The sequence below is a fragment of the Mchenga conophoros genome, linkage group LG10 (genome assembly GCF_057382185.1).
Source record: "Mchenga conophoros isolate Kocher_MC1m ecotype Shallow Benthic linkage group LG10, M_conophoros_male_GT1.1, whole genome shotgun sequence".
Taxonomy (NCBI): Eukaryota; Metazoa; Chordata; class Actinopteri; order Cichliformes; family Cichlidae; genus Mchenga; species Mchenga conophoros.
In genome coordinates, this window is record NC_140535.1 from 16,665,457 (window position 1) to 16,671,512 (window position 6,056).

The 6,056-nt window shown below is 35.0% G+C and overlaps 1 long non-coding RNA gene across 2 annotated transcripts; it reads right to left on the reverse strand.

Moving 5' to 3' along the window:
* Nucleotides 1-1,526: 1,526 nt before the first annotated feature.
* On the reverse strand, nt 1,527-5,645 carry LOC146565614 (uncharacterized). 2 transcript variants are annotated; one of them, XR_014894134.1, is made up of 5 exons: nt 5,379-5,645; nt 4,615-4,680; nt 4,109-4,264; nt 3,564-3,656; nt 1,527-3,266 (listed from the first exon to the last, which is right to left on the reverse strand). It is a non-coding gene; the product is annotated as an uncharacterized LOC146565614 (long non-coding RNA). The 2 variants fall into 2 exon arrangements; XR_014894135.1 differs by having other exon boundaries at nt 5,223-5,645.
* Between the last annotated feature and the right edge of the window lie 411 nt (nt 5,646-6,056).

A 6,056-nucleotide genomic window follows, 5' to 3' on the forward strand; every position in this document is an offset into this window, starting at 1 on the left:
GAAGAAAAAGCTTAGGTTTGCAAAGTTGCAACTAACCGCAAGACCTCTAGAATAATGACTCTTTGGACATGCACGACCAAAGTGGAGATGTGTGGCCATAATACAGTGCTACATTTGATAAAAACACAAACACAACAAATAAGCACAAACGCCTCATACCAACTGTCAAGCATGGTGGTAGAGGGTTAATGATTTGGGTTTGTTTTGCAACCACAGGACCTGGACACATCGGAGTCATTAAGTTGACCACAAAGTGCTTTGTATATCAAAGTAGGTTGTCTGTCTTACAGCTAAAGGATTTGCCAAAACATTGTGAGGAAACAAGACGATGATCCCAAGCACAGCAGCAAATCTACAACAGAATGGCTAAAAATGAAAAAATATTGTTAAATGAATAATGACAGGATGTAATATGCCATGTTTTTTTCATCTCAGGCTATATTTACTTTATTTTTAAACCTGCTAAGGATATGTAAAGCTTTTTATTTGATGACTGTATAAATACTATTTGTAGCTTAATTAGCTCTAATTGAAAGTCAAATGTTCAGGCTAATAAGTCACTTTAATTTCCCCCCAGCTTATATATTGACTCTGGACAAATTGAGCCAGGACTCTCATTTTTACATTTCACTCCTGACTGACAGAGGTGATTACAGGGTCTGGGGGTGTCTACATACAAAATGAAGCCGCTGTGACATGAACAAGCTACAGTGAAATGATTTTTAGGCAGCAATGGAAACTTTAATTACAAAAAAGTGCAGCACAAGGGCTCTGGGCCTTTGTTGTTTATGTCCAAACTCAGCCAAGTGTCCCCAAAGTTAAGTTATACTTTATTAATCCCCCTGAGGTAAAAATATCTTCTACGTTTTGTTATTTATGACCAGTGGGAGCTCTCAAGTTCTGAGTGGTTTCTCACATTTTAACCCATTTACTAGAAACCATCACGGGTAAACATTTCATACACAGCGTTGCTGTTGTTATTTTTAGAGCCTCGGGCATTATTGTAGGGAAGTGGCTGTGAGACAGCTGCAGCCAGGAGTGCAGCATAGTACAAATACAATTAGGTTTCTTTTTTTATTTTATTAATTCATTTTAGGCAATCTATGATTTGAAAAAAGAAAAAGAAATCTGAGAAAAGCAGCTGAGCGTCCTCGATTATAATATTTATCCTGCTATTGTATTGTTTTTTTTTCTTTTAAGCTGTACTACTCTACACTTGGGGATAGTTTATCAATAAATCAATATCCTTTAGTATGCATGCATACATCAAACACAGCAGTCTAGAAGACCAGATACATGTTCTGTTGTCTAGTTTAAAAGTTCTTTTTGAACACTGCTGTCTGCAGAAGAAAAGCCACGGAGAGTTCAAAACTCACTGCTGAAATAAATTAATCTTTTATAATGTAATAACAAATATTACATTGAGGTTTTCAAGGACTGTCAACATTCTAAACCACACCACTTCTTACACTCAAAAAAAATGAAACGTTGACTTTAATTAAAATTATTTTGTCAACAGGTTCCACGAAATTGAATTATGTTAGTTTAAAGCAAAAATCTTTAGTTCATCTAATTTAAAAAAACTACTTAAGATTAACAAGACATATTTAAGACTAACTAAATCAAGTTATGTTGTATGAACATAGATGATATATTTTCAGGTTAGATAGTTTAGATTAGTTACTTCAACACATTTCTTATTTGTGGCAGTAAAATGTTAAATTTAAGTTAGATTAATTCAAATATTATATTTTCAGCCACCTTGTGCTTTATTAATTAGTTTTACATAAATCTATTTTGTCAACAGGTTCCACACAAATGAATTAAGTACATCCAACTTATTTTTTAAAATTTATTTTATTGCCAACACATTCAGTGAGCATTTGTGTAAACCCAGTCCAAAATAAAACACAACAGCTCATTAGGGTTAGTAATTAACAGTATGTAGACAGATGCAACATCAAGACTTTAAATTAAATGTCTGTATCTACCAGAAATAGAAGAGAAAAAAAACGCATTGAAGATCCATAACACATTGATAAGATGACACTTGAGTTATGCACATGTGATGCTAGTAAGGTCTGTGAGTGTTTTTTTTCTTTTAGTGTCTAAAATGGATAGCAAAGTTGCTATTTGCAATGATTGCTTAGGGTCAGTCCAGTAACACAATGCCAATGAAGTGCTTTCCTTTAACAATGCAAAGTGAAGTGTCCACCTCAACAGCCACAATTTAAAAAGAAAAAAAAAAATGTAACAACAACAACAACAACAACAACAACAACAACAACAACAATAATAATAATAATAATAAATAGTCCACTGATATTAGCAATCAAAGAAAATTACATCACCATCCCAAATAAAACTTTAACAAAACATGCCAACATTATGGTCTAACAATAAAACAGCTTGTCAGCGTTCAGTTTTTTTGCAACAGCACCGCAGTAACCATTTAACACTCGCCACTGTCAACATTTATTTTACTAGTGTTTGGGCAAAAAACTTCAGATGTAAACATTTTAACATGGAAACAATTGTTCGTCTTTAAAAGTCCACAAAATATACATTCATCCTGCATTCCCAACTTGGATGATCTGATATCCTCGTGTTGGTGTTGTTCCCAGACCATCATGAAAATGTTGTTCCAGGTTCAACATTGCAAGTGACCAATCACATTGTTGTGACGTTATTCTATTCCAAGCCATTCGTGCATTTATGAAATTCCAATGTTGCAAGGACAATATCAATTCTGCTTACTGTTTATTAAAGGGTTACGGTTAGGGTTAGGGTCAGTTGATCGGCGGACAGAGGCGTTTAGTATGATGATCTGGGAACAACACCAACACGAGGATATCAGATCAACCTCCTAACTTACCCTTATTTTTAGTATGTATTGCAATTACCTTTACAATGCACACAATGTAACACAAACTGAATATGAACATATTTCTACCTCATAACAATATGCCTTGAACGCTAATATACACACCACCCTTCAACATTTCTGGTGCAGTATCATCTCTCAATTAAATCCTTTAAATCTCAATACTTTTGATTGTCTCTTAGCTTTCAGTCTTGAGGTTAACTGAGATTCAGTGCATATATCCCACCCATTAAGAGTGCACATGCAGAGGCCAGGTCTTCCAGGTCATGCAGGACACACTAGATGGTTATACCCACATCGGCTGGAGGAGTGCTGGCATCAGCTCTTTCGATGGTAAAGATAGCAAGGGTAATTTGTTCCAGCTCCCTCTGAACAGCTGTAGCTTAGACACAAAAACATAGAAAAATGGCATCCAGTTTTAAAAAAAGAAAGAAAAAGGGCCAAAGCTACCCTTTAATGACGTAAACACAATATTAGGAACATGCACCCCAGTGCGCCACTATTTCAGACTACAGATTCAACGATAAATATAAATAGTTTGGGTATACAAGAAGATTCCCCAAAACATTTAAACAGGTTCCATGCAAATTACAACAACAACAACATTACAACATGCAACAACATTAGTTATTCAAAATTTGGTTTAATACAGATAAAAAACTAAACTAAAATTACCAACCAATTATTCTTTGAAGAGGATGCTTGGGTCTTCATTCAGGTAAAAAGGTAGTGCCCTGAGGACACACTCCCTCCCCTTTTCAATGGTTTCCTTCTGTAGAGAGTGGCAGAGATACAGGAAGAGAAAACAGATATACTTTAGGATGACAGAAACTCACATTATACGCAAAATGAATGACATATCCACTGCACAGATAGACATGTACACAAGACCAACTAATCATCACATGGACATGAATAGTTAACCTGTTGGGCAGGGTTTCCACCACATTATATATGTCCATAATGGAGGTAAAGACAAACTAATACATCATCTTTTTTGCATTCAAAACATAACATAAAAACATTCACTTCTGGTTTAACCTAAATCAAGGGATCAGATTTTACATATGTTTAGGTAATTTTAATTTTCCAACGTTTTGAGTACCAAACTTTGTCTTGCTTAATATAAATGTAAGTGCACTGTGCAGCTACCATACACTAGCTGTTTAAATTTGAAAATGATCTTATTAGCCATAATATTTTGCTACCAACAGAATAACGCACCTGTGTGGCTGGGGCCAAAGTTTGTCTAATTTTCTTCCCTGCAACGCCTCCTTTTTTCTTGAAGACTTTTATGAGCTGGTCAGTGTATTGGTCAAGTTGTGTAAAAAGCCTTGGAACATGTGCAGCAGTAGTAATCCTCACATATTCTGCTTCCACCTGAAAATATGTCAACAAACACAACATACTGTACTGTAAATATACATACTATATGTACACATATACAAACTAAAACTAATGTAGTAAGACCTCATTAAAGCTATAATTTTAACACAAACATTTACACAAAATGCTAATGGAGCCATTACAGCTTTTATTGTTATTTATCAAGTTCCAAAAAATATTGATCACAGCTGATCTGAAAAGAATTTCATGCCTCAGGCCCTTGAACTGCAACCTTTACCATGGTTCAGATGTGGAGAAGAAATAACAGGGGCATGGGATGGGTCACAAAAGAAAACTTAACTTATAAAACAGTTTTGTTTTTAAAAGTATAACAGTTCACATACCACATACAAGCTCAGCAATACCACATACACCACATCAGTATAGGAGGGAGCAGGTAAAGGCAGGATCTGAGATTTATAAAGAAAAAAAATAAGTAATTCCTTAATTTCAAGAAGCAAATTATTGTTTGAATTACAACTAAATAAAATACTACTCAGAAGAAAAGCAAGAGATTGACACTGCCATGTGCTAACTTTCTATAGAAGCAATTATCACCAGGTCTGTCGACCTCCATTGTCTGTCCACTCATATGTCTTGAATAATTTTATTAAAAAAATTAAGTGTGTACTTTCACAAACTGTAATTTATAACTACATTGATATGTATAACTCCGCTAGGAAACATGCTGTATTTACAGACCATTTTTACATAATACAGATTACTGATAGAGCAGAACAATGGTGTCACAGTGGCTTTCGCCCTTGACTTTTTGGATTTTAAATGTCACTTTATGCTATCCTTGCTATCCTATTCGATATTTCCGACTCTCGGATTACAGAAAAGGAATCCCAAGAAAGCAAATGGAAAAATAACCCCTTGAAAGAATAACCCCATGAACCCCTGTAGCTAATCCCTTAATAAAACAAAAAACAATAAAAATGTTTCTTACACAGTCCACAAAATAAGCATGTCCAGGACCCAGTAAAACTAATGTAAAACAAGCACACGCAAACGATATAACATGTCTTGTAAGACAAACGCAAAATATAACCATGCTGGACATATAGATACTACACAACATAGTCAAAGAAAAAAGTGGTCTTACCTCTCAAAGAAACAGCAGTTTGGCGCCAAAACAGCCTTTTTCAGTTAAATTTGAAGTCTTGTGCATGAGCAGGCACAAGCCGTGAAACCTTCTTGTTCTGCGCGGTTTCATTACAACTGTTTTTGCATTACTGCCACCTTGTGGATATACAAGGTATATCGATCCTAATTGACTTAACTTAAATGTTATGCGATCAAGTAACACATTAGTATTATGTACGTTGAATAATAGACACAATTACGTAGACTTGATTAGAAAAACACATGTTAACTTAACAAAAACATATATTTTAAGTAAAATGAAAATAAATAATTAATATACACTGAACAATCCACCTCATTCATTTTTTGAGTGTACCTTTTACAGCTACCGGTCATGCTGCTGTTAACACCAAAAGATTATTTGGTCAAATTTTTATTCCAGTACCACAATGCTGAAGTAGCCAAAGGGAATTAAGCTGTTTAAACATTATTTATGACTGAGTGTTTGCTACTGTGCTTCATGGAATGAGCCTGTTAATGGCCTGTCAATGTCTGCCCTCGTGTTCACTATAGATTACAGACGTCAATCATTTGATTTTTAGTTATGCCATCAGTGTGACGCTAGCGTAGTTGTTTCTGACTTTTCCCCCAACTATCGCAGCCCTCAACTGAAAGTGTGAAGCTAACAACGTTTTGC